Source organism: Lampetra fluviatilis, unplaced genomic scaffold (assembly GCF_964198595.1).
Source record: "Lampetra fluviatilis unplaced genomic scaffold, kcLamFluv1.1 SCAFFOLD_145, whole genome shotgun sequence".
NCBI classification, from domain to species: domain Eukaryota; kingdom Metazoa; phylum Chordata; class Hyperoartia; order Petromyzontiformes; family Petromyzontidae; genus Lampetra; species Lampetra fluviatilis.
Window position 1 is genome coordinate 84089 of NW_027621523.1, and position 18412 is coordinate 102500.

General features: G+C 60.8%; 1 long non-coding RNA gene across 1 annotated transcript in view; it reads left to right on the forward strand.

Annotated features, from left to right (window-relative positions):
• The first annotated feature begins 8016 nt into the window (after positions 1-8016).
• Positions 8017-18412, forward strand: part of LOC144955367 (uncharacterized) — a 14751-nt gene continuing 4355 nt past the window's right edge. Inside the window, exons 1-2 of the long non-coding RNA XR_013641628.1 lie at positions 8017-8136; positions 11071-11280. This is a non-coding gene — a long non-coding RNA (uncharacterized LOC144955367). The remainder of the gene's footprint in view (positions 8137-11070; positions 11281-18412) is intronic.

Here is an 18412-nt window from a genome sequence, read left to right on the forward strand (position 1 = left end):
ACGCGGGAGCCGGAACTAGTTTCACAGCTTGCCGGGAAAAGCTGTCAGTCACTCTGTCACCCAGTCAGTCACTCAGTCAGTCACTCAGTCACTCAGTCAGTCAGTCACTCAGTCACCCAGTCAGTCAGTCACTCAGTCAGTCACTCAGTCACTCAGTCAGTCAGTCAGTCACTCAGTCAGTCAGTCACTCACTCAGTCACTCAGTCAGTCACTCAGTCACTCAGTCAGTCAGTCACTCAGTCAGTCACTCAGTCAGTCAGTCACTCAGTCACCCAGTCAGTCACTCAGTCAGTCACTCAGTCAGTCACTCAGTCAGTCACTCACTCATTTACTCAGTCACTCACTCAGTAACCCACTCACTCAGTTACTCAGTCAGTCACTCAGTTACTCAGTCACTCAGTTACTCAGTCAGTCACTCAGTCAGTCACTCAGTCAGTCACTCAGTCACTCAGTCAGTCACTCAGTTACTCAGTCACTCAGTTACTCAGTCAGTCACTCAGTCAGTCACTCAGTCACTCAGTCAGTCACTCAGTCACTCAGTCAGTCACTCAGTCACTCACTCACTCACTCAGTCACTCAGTCAGACAGTCACACACTCAGTCACTCAGTCACTCACTCAGTCACTCAGTCACTCACTCAGTCACTCAGTCAGTCACTCAGTCACTCAGTCAGTCACTCAGTCACTCACTCAGTCACCCACTCACTCAGTCAGTCACTCACTCAGCCACTCACTCACCCAGTCACTCAGTCACTGACCCACCCGTGTGTAGCAGCACTTGCCCCTACAGCCCTGTTAGAGGCTACCTGGGGGAGCTTTGTCTGTGTAGCAGCACTTGGCCCTACATCCCTGCTAGAGGCTACCTGGGGGAGCTTTGTCTGTGTAGCAGCACTTGGCCCTACATCCCTGCTAGAGGCTACCTGGGGGAGCTTTGTCTGTGTAGCAGCACTTGCCCCTACAGCCCTGCTAGAGGCTACCTGGGGGAGCTTTGTCTGTGTGTAGCAGCACTTGCCCCTACAGCCCTGCTAGAGGCTACCTGGGGGAGCTTTGTCTGTGTGTAGCAGCACTTGCCCCTAGAGCCCTGCTAGAGGCTACCTGGGGGAGCTTTGTCTGTGTGTAGCAGCACTTGCCCCTAGAGCCGCCAGAGGCTACCTGGGGGAGCTTTGTGTCTATCAGCACTTGCCCCTACAGCCCTGCTAGAGGCTACCTGGGGGAGCTTTGTGTGTAGCAGCACTTGCCCCTACAGCCCTGCTAGAGGCTACCTGGGGGAGCTTTGTCTGTATCTCTGTGGTTGCTTAACTTCCTGTGACGTCATCCGGCCAGACGCCATTCATGAACATCAACATTCACTCACTTCCTGTTTGTCTGGGTGGGTGAGTCAGTGGGTGAGTGGGTGGGTGGGTGAGTCGGTGGGTGGGTGGGTGGGTGAGTCGGTGGGTGGGTGGGTGGGTGAGTCGGTGGGTGGGTGGGTGAGTCGGTGGGTGAGTGGGTGGGTGGGTGGGTGAGTCGGTGGGTGAGTGGGTGGGTGGGTGAGTCGGTGGGTGGGTGGGTGAGTCGGTGGGTGGGTGGGTGAGTCGGTGGGTGGGTGGGTGAGTCGGTGGGTGGGTGGGTGAGTCAGTGGGTGAGTGGGTGGGTGGGTGGGTGAGTCGGTGGGTGAGTGGGTGGGTGGGTGGGTGAGTCAGTGGGTGAGTGGGTGGGTGGGTGAGTGGGTGAGTGGGTGGGTGGGTGAGTGGGTGGGTGGGTGGGTGAGTCAGTGGGTGAGTGGGTGAGTGGGTGGGTGGGTGAGTGGGTGGGTGGGTGGGTGAGTCAGTGGGTGAGTGGGTGGGTGGGTGAGTGGGTGGGTGGGTGGGTGGGTGGGTGAGTGGGTGGGTGGGTGAGTGGGTGGGTGAGTGGGTGAGTGGTGGGTGTGTGGGTGAGTCGGTGGGTGAGTGGGTGGGTGGGTGGGTGAGTCAGTGGGTGAGTCGGTGGGTGAGTGGGTGGGTGGGTGGGTGAGTGAGTGGGTGGGTGGGTGGGTGAGTGGGTGGGTGAGTGGGTGAGTGGGTGGGTGAGTGGGTGGGTGAGTGGGTGGGTGAGTGGGTGGGTGAGTCAGTGGGTGGGTGGGTGGGTGAGTGGGTGGGTGAGTCGGTGGGTGAGTGGGTGGGTGAGTGGGTGGGTGGGTGAGTGGGTGAGTGGGTGGGTGGGTGAGTGGGTGGGTGGGTGGGTGAGTCAGTGGGTGAGTGGGTGGGTGGGTGAGTGGGTGGGTGAGTGGGTGGGTGGGTGAGTGGGTGAGTGGTGGGTGGGTGGGTGAGTCGGTGGGTGAGTGGGTGGGTGGGTGGGTGAGTCGGTGGGTGAGTGGGTGGGTGGGTGGGTGAGTCAGTGGGTGAGTCAGTGGGTGAGTGGGTGGGTGGGTGGGTGAGTGGGTGGGTGGGTGGGTGAGTGGGTGAGTGGGTGGGTGGGTGGGTGAGTGGGTGGGTGAGTGGGTGGGTGAGTCAGTGGGTGGGTGGGTGAGTGGGTGAGTGGGTGGGTGAGTGGGTGGGTGAGTGGGTGGGTGAGTGGGTGGGTGGGTGAGTGGGTGAGTGGGTGGGTGAGTGGGTGGGTGGGTGAGTGGGTGAGTGGTGGGTGGGTGAGTCGGTGGGTGAGTGGGTGGGTGAGTCAGTGGGTGAGTGGGTGGGTGCGTGGGTGAGTGGGTGAGTGGGTGGGTGAGTGGGTGGGTGAGTGGGTGGGTGAGTCAGTGGGTGGGTGGGTGGGTGAGTGGGTGGGTGAGTGGGTGAGTGGGTGGGTGAGTGGGTGGGTGAGTGGGTGAGTGGGTGGGTGGGTGAGTGGGTGGGTGGGTGAGTGGGTGAGTGGGTGGGTGAGTGGGTGGGTGGGTGAGTGGGTGAGTGGGTGGGTGGGTGAGTGGGTGAGTGGGTGAGTGAGTGGGTGGGTGAGTGGGTGGGTGGGTGAGTGGGTGAGTGGGTGGGTGAGTGGGTGGGTGGGTAAGTGGGTGAGTGGGTGGGTGGGTGAGTTGGTGAGGGGGTGAGGGGATGGGTGAGTGGATGGGTGGGGGGGTGAGTGGGTGGGGGGGTGAGTGGGTGGGTGGGTGAGTGGGTGGGTGAGTCGGTGGGTGAGTGGGTGGGTGGGTGAGTGGGTGAGTGGGTGGGTGGGTGAGTGGGTGGGTGGGTGGGTGAGTCAGTGGGTGAGTGGGTGGGTGGGTGAGTGGGTGGGTGAGTGGGTGAGTGGGTGAGTGGGTAGGTGAGTGGGTGAGTGGGTGGGTGGGTGGGTGAGTGGCTGGGTGAGTGGGTGGGTGGGTCGGTGAGTGGGTCGGTGGGTGGGTGAGTGAGTGAGTGGGTGAGTGAGTGAGTGAGTGGGTGGGTGAGTGAGTGGGTGGGTGAGTGAGTGGGTGGGTGGGTGAGTGGATGGGTTGGTGGGTGAGTGGGTGGGTTGGTGGGTGAGTGGGTGAGTGACTATCACAGTCAGATTGTTTATTGGATACTACAGAAATGTATTTCCAGATCATTTACAGGACTCACAGAGACCCACAGACTCACCACCACACAGAGACCCACAGACTCACCACCACACAGAGACCCACAGACTCACCACCACACAGAGACCCACAGACTCACCACCACACAGAGACCCATAGACTCACCACCACACAGAGACCCACAGACTCACCACCACACAGAGACCCATAGACTCACCACCACACAGAGACCCATAGACTCACCACCACACAGAGACCCATAGACTCACCACCACACAGAGACCCACAGACTCACCACCACACAGAGACCCATAGACTCACCACCACACAGAGACCCATAGACTCACCACCACACAGAGACCCATAGACTCACCACCACACAGAGACCCATAGACTCACCACCACACAGAGACCCATAGACTCACCACCACACAGAGACCCATAGACTCACCACCACACAGAGACCCATAGACTCACCACCACCACACAGAGACCCACAGACTCACCACCACACAGAGACCCATAGACTCACCACCACACAGAGACCCATAGACTCACCACCACACAGAGACCCACAGACTCACCACCACACAGAGACCCACAGACTCACCACCACACAGAGACCCATAGACTCACCACCACACAGAGACCCATAGACTCACCACCACACAGAGACCCACAGACTCACCACCACACAGAGACCCACAGACTCACCACCACACTTTCACCCACAGACTCACCACCACACAGAGACCCATAGACTCACCACCACACAGAGACCCATAGACTCACCACCACACAGAGACCCATAGACTCACCACCACACAGAGACCCACAGACTCACCACCACACAGAGACCCACAGACTCACCACCACACAGAGACCCATAGACTCACCACCACACAGAGACCCATAGACTCACCACCACACAGAGACCCATAGACTCACCACCACACAGAGACCCACAGACTCACCACCACACAGAGACCCATAGACTCACCACCACACAGAGACCCATAGACTCACCACCACACAGAGACCCACAGACTCACCACCACACAGAGACCCATAGACTCACCACCACACAGAGACCCACAGACTCACCACCACACAGAGACCCACAGAGTCACCACCACACAGAGACCCATAGACTCACCACCACACAGAGACCCACAGACTCACCACCACACAGAGAAGCATAGACTCACCACCACACAGAGACCCACACACTCACCACCACACAGAGACCCACAGACTCACCACCACACAGAGACCCATAGACTCACCACCACACAGAGACCCATAGACTCACCACCACACAGAGACCCATAGACTCACCACCACACAGAGACCCACAGACTCACCACCACACAGAGACCCACAGACTCACCACCACACAGAGACCCACAGACTCACCACCACACAGAGACCCATAGACTCACCACCACACAGAGACCCATAGACTCACCACCACACAGAGACCCATAGACTCACCACCACACAGAGACCCATAGACTCACCACCACACAGAGACCCATAGACTCACACAGAGACCCACAGACTCACCACCACACAGAGACCCATAGACTCACACAGAGACCCACAGACTCACCACCACACAGAGACCCATAGACTCACCACCACACAGAGACCCATAGACTCACCACCACACAGAGACCCATAGACTCACACAGAGACCCACAGACTCACCACCACACAGAGACCCATAGACTCACCACCACACAGAGACCCATAGACTCACCACCACCACACAGAGACCCATAGACTCACCACCACACAGAGACCCATAGACTCACCACCACACAGAGACCCATAGACTCACCACCACACAGAGACCCATAGACTCACCACCACCACACAGAGACCCACAGACTCACCACCACACAGAGACGCATAGACTCACCACCACACAGAGACCCATATACTCACCACCACACAGAGACCCATAGACTCACCACCACACAGAGACCCATAGACTCACCACCACACAGAGACCCATAGACTCACCACCACACAGAGACCCACAGACTCACCACCACACAGAGACCCATAGACTCACCACCACACAGAGACCCATAGACTCACCACTACACAGAGACCCATAGACTCACCACCACACAGAGACCCATAGACTCACCACCACACAGACAGCCACAGACTAACCCCACACAGAGACCCATAGACTCACCACCACACAGAGACCTATAGACTCACCACCACACAGAGACCCATAGACTCACCACTACACAGAGACCCATAGACTCACCACCACACAGAGACCCATAGACTCACCACTACACAGAGACCCATAGACTCACCACCACACAGAGACCCACAGACTCACCACCACACAGAGACCCATAGACTGACCACCACACAGAGACCCACAGACTCACCACCACACAGAGACCCACAGACTCACCACCACACAGAGACCCATAGACTCACCACCACACAGAGACCCATAGACTCACCACCACCACACAGAGACCCATAGACTCACCACCACACAGAGACCCATAGACTCACCACCACACAGAGACCCATAGACTCACCACCACACAGAGACCCATAGACTCACCACCACACAGAGACCCATAGACTCACCACCACCACACAGAGACCCATAGACTCACCACCACACAGAGACCCATAGACTCACCACCACACAGAGACCCATAGACTCACCACCACACAGAGACCCATAGACTCACCACCACACAGAGACCCATAGACTCACCACCACACAGAGACCCATAGACTCACCACCACACAGAGACCCATAGACTCACACAGAGACCCACAGACTCACCACCACACAGAGACCCATAGACTCACCACCACACAGAGACCCATAGACTCACACAGAGACCCACAGACTCACCACCACACAGAGACCCATAGACTCACCACCACACAGAGACCCATAGACTCACCACCACCACACAGAGACCCACAGACTCACCACCACACAGAGACGCATAGACTCACCACCACACAGAGACCCATAGACTCACCACCACACAGAGACCCATAGACTCACCACCACACAGAGACCCATAGACTCACCACCACACAGAGACCCATAGACTCACCACCACACAGAGACCCACAGACTCACTACCACACAGAGACCCATAGACTCACCACCACCACACAGAGACCCATAGACTCACCACCACACAGAGACCCATAGACTCACCACCACACAGAGACCCATAGACTCACCACCACACAGACACCCACAGACTAACCCCACACAGAGACCCATAGACTCACCACCACACAGAGACCTATAGACTCACCACCACACAGAGACCCATAGACTCACCACTACACAGAGACCTATAGACTCACCACTACACAGAGACCCATAGACTCACCACTACACAGAGACCCATAGACTCACCACCACACAGAGACCTATAGACTCACCACCACACAGAGACCCACAGACTCACCACCACACAGAGACCCATAGACTCACCACCACACAGAGACCCACAGACTCACCACCACACAGAGACCCACAGACTCACCACCACACAGAGACCCATAGACTCACCACCACCACACAGAGACCCATAGACTCACCACCACACAGAGACCCATAGACTCACCACCACACAGAGATCCATAGACTCACCACCACACAGAGACCCATAGACTCACCACCACACAGAGACCCATAGACTCACCACCACACAGAGACCCATAGACTCACCACCACACAGAGACCCACAGACTCACCACCACACAGAGACCCATAGACTGACCACCACACAGAGACCCACAGACTCACCACCACACAGAGACCCACAGACTCACCACCACACAGAGACCCACAGACTCACCACCACACAGAGACCCATAGACTCACCACCACCACACAGAGACCCATAGACTCACCACCACACAGAGACCCATAGACTCACCACCACACAGAGATCCATAGACTCACCACCACACAGAGACCCATAGACTCACCACCACACAGAGACCCATAGACTCACCACCACACAGAGACCCATAGACTCACCACCACACAGAGACCCATAGACTCACCACCACACAGAGACCCATAGACTCACCACCACACAGAGACCCATAGACTCACCACCACACAGAGACCCATAGACTCACCACCACACAGAGACCCATAGACTCACCACCACACAGAGACCCATAGACTCACCACCACACAGAGACCCATAGACTCACCACCACACAGAGACCCATAGACTCGCCACCACACAGAGACCCATAGACTCACCACCACACAGAGACCCATAGACTCACCACCACACAGAGACCCATAGACTCACCACCACACAGAGACCCATAGACTCACCACCACATAGAGACCCATAGACTCACCACCACACAGAGACCCATAGGCTCCAATATTAACTCAATTGCCATCGATTCCACCCGTTCACGACATCCCCAACCATCGATTCCCTGTGCAATCCCAACGGGGAATCGACATGAAGAACATGAATCGATTCCGCACCCGACAACGGAGGTAATCGACGTCGGACGTCAATCGCGGAATCGATTCTCGCCCTACTTTTTGATGAAACTTCCGTGTCGAGTATGGAGACTCTGAAACAGCTGAAACTTGGCCTACTCTTCCACTTGCTACTGCTACACCTCGTCGACTGTAGTCGAGGTGTGTGTGTAGGGGTGTGTAGGTGTGTGTGTAGGTATAGGTATAGGGGGGTGTGTGTAGGGGTGTGTAGGGGTGTGTAGGTGTGTGTGTGTAGATGTGTGTGTAGGTGTGTGTGTGTAGGTGTGTGTGTGTGTGTAGGTGTGTGTGTGTAGGGGTGTGTGTAGGTGTAGGGGGGTGTAGGTGTGTGTGTGTGTGTAGGTGTGTGTGTGTAGGGGTGTGTGTAGGTGTAGGGGGGTGTAGGTGTGTGTGTGTGTAGGTGTGTGTAGGTGTGTGTGTGTGTGTAGGTAGGGATGTGTAGGCGTGTGTAGGTGTGTGTGTGTGTAGGGGGGTATAGGTGTGTGTGTGTAGGGGTGTAGGTGTGTGTGTAGGTGTGTGTGTGTAGGTAGGGGTGTGTAGGTGTGTGTAGGGGGGTGTAGGTGTGTGTGTGTAGGGGGGTATAGGTGTGTGTGTGTAGGTGTCTGTAGGTGTGTGTGTGTGTAGGTGTGTGTGTGTAGGTGTGTGTGTAGGGGTGTGTGTGTGTGTGTGTGTAGGTGTGTGTGTAGGGGTGTGTGTGTAGGGGTGTGTGTGTAGGGGTGTGTGTGTAGGGGTGTGTGTGTAGGGGTGTGTGTGTAGGTGTGTGTAGGGGGGTGTGTGTAGGTGTGTGTAGGGGGGTGTGTGTAGGTGTGTGTGTGTGTAGGGGGGTATAGGTGTGTGTGTAGGGGTGTAGGTGTGTGTGTAGGGGTGTGTGTGTGTAGGGGTGTGTGTAGGTGTGTGTGTAGGTGTGTGTGTGTAGGGGTGTGTGTAGGTGTGTGTGTGTAGGGGTGTGTGTAGGTGTGTGTGTGTAGGTGTGTGTGTGTAGAGGTGTGTGTAGGTGTGTGTGTAGGTGTGTGTGTGTAGGTGTGTGTGTGTAGGGGTGTGTGTAGGTGTAGGGGGGTGTAGGTGTGTAGGGGGGTGTAGGTGTGTGTAGGGGGGTGTAGGTGTGTGTAGGGGGGTGTAGGTGTGTGTAGGGGGGTGTAGGTGTGTGTGTAGGTGTGTGTGTGTGTAGGTGTGTGTGTGTGTGTGTAGGTGTGTGTGTGTAGGTAGGTGTGTGTAGGGGGGTGTAGGTGTGTGTAGGGGGGTGTAGGTGTGTGTAGGGGGGTGTAGGTGTGTGTGTGTAGGGGGGTGTAGGTGTGTGTAGGGGGGTGTAGGTGTGTGTAGGGGGGTGTAGGTGTGTGTAGGGGGGTGTAGGTGTGTGTGTGTAGGGGGGTGTAGGTGTGTGTAGGGGGGTGTAGGTGTGTGTAGGTGTGTGTGTGTGTAGATGTGTGTGTATGTGTAGGTGTGTAGGTGTGTGTGTGTAGGTGTGTGTGTGTGTAGGTGTGTGTGTGTGTAGGTGTGTGTATGTAGGTGTGTGTGTGTAGGTGTGTGTGTGTGTAGGTGTGTGTAGGTGTGTGTGTGTAGGTGTGTGTGTAGGTGTGTGGGTGGGTGTGTGTAGGTGTGTGTGTGTAGGTGTGTGTGTGTGTAGGTGTGTGTAGGTGTGTGTGTGTGTAGGTGTGTGTGTAGGTGTGTGGGTGGGTGTGTGTAGGTATGTGTGTGTGTAGGTGTGTGTAGGTGTGTGTATGTAGGTGTGTAGGTGTGTGTGTAGTTGTGTGTGTGTAGGTGTGTGTGTGTGTAGGTGTGTGTGTGTAGGTGTGTGTGTGTGTAGGTGTGTGTGTGTAGGTGTGTGTGTGTAGGTGTGTGTGTGTGTAGGTGTGTGTGTGTGTGTAGGTGTGTGTGTAGGTGTGTGTGTAGGTGTGTGTGTAGGTGTGTGTGTAGGTGTGTGTGTGTAGGTGTGTGTGTGTGTAGGTGTGTGTGTGTAGGTGTGTGTGTGTAGGTGTGTGTGTGTAGGTGTGTGTATGTAGGTGTGTAGGTGTGTGTGTAGATGTGTAGGTGTGTGTGTAGGTGTGTGTGTAGGTGTGTGTGTAGGTGTGTGTGTGGTGATGATGATCTTGATGCTGATGATGATGTTGATGATGGTGATGCTGATGCTGATGATGTTGATGATGATGATGGTGATGCTGATGCTGTTGATGATGATGCTGATGATGATGATGCTGATGATGGTGATGCTGATGCTGATGATGTTGATGATGATGATGGTGATGCTGATGCTGATCTTGATGATGGTGATGTTGATCTTGATGCTGATGATGATCCTGATGATGATGCTGATGATGATACTGATGATGCTGTTGATGATGATGATGCTGATGATGATGATGATGCTGATGATGATCTTGATGCTGATGATGATGTTGATGATGGTGATGATGATGATGCTGATGATGATGATGTTGATGATGATGATGATGTTGATGATGATGATGCTGATGATGATGATGTTGATGATGATGATGATGCTGATGATGATGATGATGCTGCTGATGATGATGATGATGCTGATGATGATGATGCTGATGATGCTGATGATGATACTGCTGATGATGATGATGATGATGCTGATGGTGATGCTGCTGATGATGATGCTGATGATGATGATGCTGATGGTGATGCTGCTGATGATGATGCTGCTGATGATGATGCTGCTGATGATGATGCTGCTGATGATGATGATGATGCTGCTGATGATGCTGATGATGATGATGATGATGCTGCTGATGATGATGATGATGCTGCTGATGATGCTGCTGATGATGATGATGATGCTGCTGATGATGATGATGATGCTGCTGATGATGATGATGATGATGATGCTGCTGATGATGATGATGCTGCTGATGATGATGATGATGCTGCTGCTGCTGATGATGATGATGATGATGCTGCTGATGATGCTGCTGATGATGATGCTGATGATGATGCTGATGATGATGATGCTGATGATGATGCTGATGATGATGTTGCTGCTGATGATGATGCTGCTGATGATGATGCTGATCTTGATGCTAAATCTCCCCCCCCCACCATCCCTCTGGCTAGTTCCCGCCCCCCAGAATGTCCGTGTGGAGTCACATGACCTCGTCGCTCACCTCTGCTGGATCCTGGTGGCCTAAGCCCTATAGGATCCCCTATAGGATCCCCTATAGGAGATCCTATAGGGGTGGATCCTATAGGGGAAGGCAGAGCAGATCGTCCGCGCTCCAGAGGCAACGTGACTCACGCGGCGACGTACAAAGTCCAGAGCAAGATGTGAGTCACCCACCCACTCACCCACCCACCCACCCACCCACTCACCACCCACCCACTCACCCACTCACCCACCCACCCACCCACCCACTCACCCACCCACCCACCCACTCACCCACCCACCCACCCACCCACTCACCCACTCACCCACCCACCCACCCACTCACCCACTCACCCACCCACTCACCCACCCACCCACTCACCCACCCACCCACTCACCCACCCACCCACCCACCCACCCACTCACCCACCCACTCACCCACCCACTCACCCACCCACCCACTCACCCACCCACTCACCCACTCACTCACCCACTCACTCACCCACCCACTCACCCACCCACTCACCACCCACCCACCCACCCACACACCCACCCACCCACCCACTCACCCACCCACCCACCCACCCACCCACTCACTCACTCACCCACTCACTCACCCACCCACTCACCCACTCACCCCACTCACTCACCCACCCACTCACCCACCCACTCACTCACTCACTCACCCACCCACTCACCCACCCACCACCACCACTCACCCACCCACCCACCCCCACCCACCCACCACCCACTCACCCACCCACCCACTCACCCACTCACTCACCCACTCACCCACCCACCCACCCACCCACTCACCCCACCCACCCACCCACCCACTCACCCACTCACCCACCCCCCACCCACCCCACCACCCACCCACCACCCACCCACCCACCCCCCCACCCCCACCCCCACCCACCACCCCCACCACCCACCCACCCCCCACCCACCCCCACTCACCCACCCACCCACCCACCACCACCCACCCACCCCACCCACCCACCCACTCACCCACCCCCCCCACCCACCCACCACCCACCACCACTCACCCACCCACTCACCCACCCACCCACCACTCACCCACCCACCCACCCACCCACCCACCCACCCACCACCCACCCACCCACCACCCACTCACCCACCCCCACCCACCCACCCACTCACCCACCCACCCACCCACCCACCCCCACCACCCACCCACCCCCACCCACCCACCCACCACCCACCCACCCCCCCACCACCCACCACCCACCCACCCCCACCCACCCACCCCACCCACCCACCACCCACTCACCCACCCACCACCCACCACCCCCCACCCACCCCCACCCACCCACCCCACCACCCACCCACCCACCCACCACCACCCACCCACCCACCCCCCACCCACTCCACCCACCCACCCACCCACCACCCACCCACCCCCACCCACCCACCCACCCCCCACCCACTCACCCACCCACCCACCCCACCCACCCACCCACCCACCCCACCCCCACCCACCCACCACACCACCCACCCACCCACCCACCACCCACCCACCCACCACCCACCCACCCCCCACCACCCACCCACCCACCCACCCACCCACCACCCACCCACTCCACCCCCACCCACCCACCCACTCACCCACCCCCACCCACCCACCCCACCCACCCACCCACCCACCCACCCACCCACCCACCCACCCACCCACCCACCCACCCACCCACCCACCCACCCCCCACCACCCACCCACACCACCCACCCCCCACTCACCCACCACCACCCACCCCACCCACCCACTCACCCACCCACCCCCACCCACCACCCACCACCCACCCACCACCACCCCACCCACCCACCCCCACCCACTCCCCACCCACCCACCCACCACCCACCACCCACCACTCACCCACCACCCACCCCACCCACCCACCCCACCCACCCACCCACCCACCCACCACCCACCCACCCACCCACCCACTCACCACCCACCCACTCACCCACTCACCACCCACCCACCACCACCACTCACCCACCCACCCCACCCACCCACCCACCCCCACCCACCCACCCACCCACCCACCCACCCACCACCCACCCACCCACCACCCACCCACCCACCCACCACCCACCCACCACCCACCCACCACCCACCACCCACCCCCCCACCCACCCACCCCCACCCACCACCCACCACCACCACCCACCCCACCACCCACCCACCACCCACCCACCACCCCACCCACCCCCCCCACCCACCACCACCCACCCACCCACCACCCACCCACCACCCACCCACCACCCACCCACCACCACCCACCACCCACCACCCACCCACCCCACCACCCACCCCCCCACCACCCACCCACCCACCCACCCACCCACCACCCACCACCCACCCACCCACTCACCCACCCACCCCCCACCACCCACCCACCCACCACCCACCCACCACCCACCCACTCACCCACCCACCACCCCACCCCACTCACCCACCCCCACCCCACCCACCCACCACCCACCCACCCACCCCCACCCACCCACCCACCCCACTCACCCACCCACCCCCCACCCCACCACCCCCACCCACCCACCCCCACCCACCCACCACCCACCCCACCCACCCACCCCCCACCCACCCACCCACCCACCACCCACCCACTCACCCACCACCACCCACCACCACCCACCCACCCACCCACCCACCACCCACCCACCCACCCACCCACCCACCCACTCACCCACCCACCCACCACCACCCACCCACCCCACCCACCCACCACCACCCACCACCCACCACCCACCACCCCACCACCCACCCACCCACCCACCCACCACCCCCACCACCCACCCACTCACCCACCCACCACCCACCCACCCCCCACCACCCCCACCCACCCACCCACCCACCACCCACCCACCCACCCACCCCCCACCCACCACCCACCCACCCCACCACCCCCCACCCACCCACCACCCACCCACCCCCACCCACTCACCCACCACCCACCCACCCCACCCACACCCCACCCACCACCCACCCACCACACCCCACCACCACCCACCCACCCACCCACCCACCACCCACCCACCCACCCCCACTCACCCACCCACCCACCACCCACCACCCACCCACTCACCCACCACCCACCCACCCACCCACCCACCCCCCCACCCACCCACCCACCCACCCACTCACCCACCCACCCACCCACCCACCACCCACCACCCACCCACCACCCACCCACCCACCCACCCACCCACCCACTCACCCACCCACCACCACCCACCCACCCACCCACCCACTCACCCACCCACCACCCACCCACCCACCCACCCACCCCCCACCCACCCACCCCCCCACTCACCCACCCCACCACCCCCACCCACCCACCCACCCACCCACCCACCCACCACCCACCCACCCACCCACCACCCACCCACCCACCCACCCACCCACCCACCCACCACCCCACCCCCCACCCACCCACCCACCCACCCACCCACCCACCCACCCACCACCCACCCACCCCACCACCCACCACCCACCCACTCACCACCCACCCCCACCCACCCACCCACCCACCACTCACCCACCCACCCACCCACCCACCCACCCACCCACCACTCACCCACCCACCCACCCACCACCCACCCACCACCCACCCACCCACCCACCCACCACCCCCCACCCACCCACCCACCCACCCACCCACCCACCACCCACTCACCCACCCACCCCACCACCCACCCCACCACCCACCCACCCACCCACCCACCCACCCCCACCCACCCACCACCCACCCCCCCACCCACCACCCACCCACCCACCCACCACCCACCCACCCCACCCACTCACCCACCCACCCACCCCACCACCCCACTCACCCCACCCACCCACCACCCACCCACCCACCCACCCACCCACTCACCCACCCACCACCACCCACCCACTCACCCACCCACCCACCCACCCACTCACCCACACACCACCACCCACTCACTCACCCACCCACCCACTCACCACCCACCCACCCACCACTCACCCACTCACCCACCCACCCACCCACTCACCCACCCACCCACCCACCCACCCACTCACTACCCACCCACCCACTCACCCACCCACCCACCACTCACCCACCCACCCACCCACCCACCACCCACCCACCCACTCACCCACCCACCCACCCACCCACCACCACCCACCCACCCACTCACTCACTCACCCACTCACCCACCCACTCACCCACCCACCCACCACCCACTCACCCACCCCTCACCCACCCACCCACTCACCCACCCACTCACCCACCCACCCACTCACCCACCCACCCCCACCCACTCACTCACCCACTCACCCACCCACCCACTCACCCACCCACCCACCCACTCACCCACCCACCCACCCACCCACTCACTCACTCACCCACCCACCCACTCACCCACTCACCCACTCACCCACCCACCCACCCACTCACCCACCCACCACCCACTCACCCACCCACCCACTCACTCACCCACTCACTCACCCACCCACTCACCCACTCACTCACCCACCCACTCACCCACCCACCCACTCACTCACTCACCCACCCACTCACCCACCCACCCACTCACCCACTCACCCACCCACTCACCCACTCACCACCCACCCACTCACCCACCCACCCACCCACCCACTCACTCACCCACCCACCCACCCACCCACCCACTCACCCACTCACCCACCCACTCACTCACCCACTCACCCACCCACTCACCCACCCACCCACCCACTCACTCACCCACCCACCCACCCACCCACTCACCCACCCACTCACCCACCCACCCACCCACCCACCCACCCACTCACCCACCCACTCACCCACCCACCCACCCACTCACCCACCCACTCACCCACCACTCACACCCACTCACCCACCCACTCACTCACCCACCCACCCACCACTCACCCACCCACCCACTCACCCACCCACTCACCCACCACCCCACTCACCCACCCACTCACCACCCACCCACCCACCCACCACCCACTCACCCACCCACTCACCACCCACTCACCCACCCACCACCCACCCACTCACCCACCCACCCACTCACTCACCCACCCACCTACCCACCCACTCACCCACCCACTCACCCACCCACCCACCCACCCACTCACCCACCCACTCACCCACCCACTCACCCACCCACTCACCCACCCACCCACCCACCCACCCACCCACCCACCCACTCACTCACCCACTCACCCACCCACCCACCCACTCACCCACCCACCCACTCACCCACCCACCCACCCACCCACCCACTCACTCACCCACCCACCCACCCACCCACTCACTCACCCACCCACCCACTCACTCACCCACTCACCCACCCACTCACCCACCCACCCACCCACCCACTCACTCACCCACCCACCCACTCACTCACCCACCCACCCACCCACCCACCCACTCACTCACCCACTCACCCACCCACTCACTCACCCACCCACCCACCCACTCACCCACACACTCATCCACCCACTCACTCACCCACCCACCCACTCACTCACCCACTCACCCACTCACTCACCCACTCACCCACCCACCCACCCACTCACCCACCCACCCACCCACTCACTTACCCACCCACCCACTCACCCACCCACCCACTCACTCACCCACCCACCCACCCACCCACTCACCCACCCACCCACTCACCCACCCACCCACCCACTCACTCACTCACCCACCCACCCACTCACTCACTCACCCACTCACCCACCCACTCACCCACCCACTCACTCACTCACTCACTCACCCACCCACTCACCCACCCACCCACTCACCCACCCACTCACCCACCCACTCACTCACCCACCCACCCACCCACTCACTCACCCACTCACCCACCCACCCACTCACCCACTCACCCACTCACCCACCCACCCACTCACTCACCCACCCACCCACTCACCCACTCACCCACTCACCCACCCACCCACCCACTCACCCACCCACTCACCCACCCACCCACCCACCCACTCACCCACTCACCCACCCACCCACCCACTCACCCACCCACTCACTCACCCACCCACTCACCCACCCACTCACTCACCCACCCACCCACCCACCCACCCACCCACTCACCCACTCACCCACCCACCCACCCACTCACCCACCCACTCACCCACCCACCCACCCACCCACCCACTCACTCACCCACCCACCCACCCACCCACCCACTCACTCACCCACCCAATCACTCACTCACCCACCCACCCACCCACCCACTCACCCACCCACCCACCCACCCACTCACCCACTCACTCACTCACTCACCCACCCACCCACCCACTCACTCACCCACCCACTCACCCACCCACCCACTCACTCACCCACCCACCCACCCACTCACTCACCCACCCACCCACCCACCCACTCACTCACTCACCCACCCACCCACCCACTCACCCACCCACCCACCCACCCACTCACCCACCCACCCACTCACTCACCCACCCACCCACTCACCCACTCACTCACCCACTCACTCATCCACCCACCCACCCACTCACCCACCCACCCACCCACTCACCCACCCACCCACCCACTCACCCACCCACCCACCCACCCACTCACCCACCCACTCACCCACCCACCCACCCACTCACCCACCCACCCACCCACCCACTCACCCACTCACTCACCCACTCACCCACCCACCCACCCACTCACCCACCCACTCACTCACCCACTCACCCACCCACCCACCCACTCACCCACCCACCCACCCACTCACCCACCCACTCACCCACCCACCAACCCACTCACCCACCCACTCACCCACCCACTCACCCACCCACCCACCCACTCACTCACCCACCCACCCACCCACTCACTCACTCACTCACTCACCCACCCACCCACTCACTCACCCACCCACCCACTCACCCACCCACCCACCCACCCGCCCACCCACCCACCCACTCACCCACCCACTCACCCACTCACCCACCCACTCACCCACTCACCCACTCACTCACCCACTCACCCACCCACCCACCCACTCACCCACCCACTCACTCACTCACCCACCCACCCACTCACCCACCCACTCACTCACCCACTCACCCAACCACTCACCCAACCACCAACCTACTCACCCACCCACTCACCCACCCACTCACCCACCCACTCACCCACCGACTCACCCACCCACTCACTCACTCACCCACTCACCCAACCACTCACCCAACCACTCACCCACCCACTCACTCACCCACTCACTCACCCACTCACCCACCCACTCACCCACCCACTCACCCACTCACTC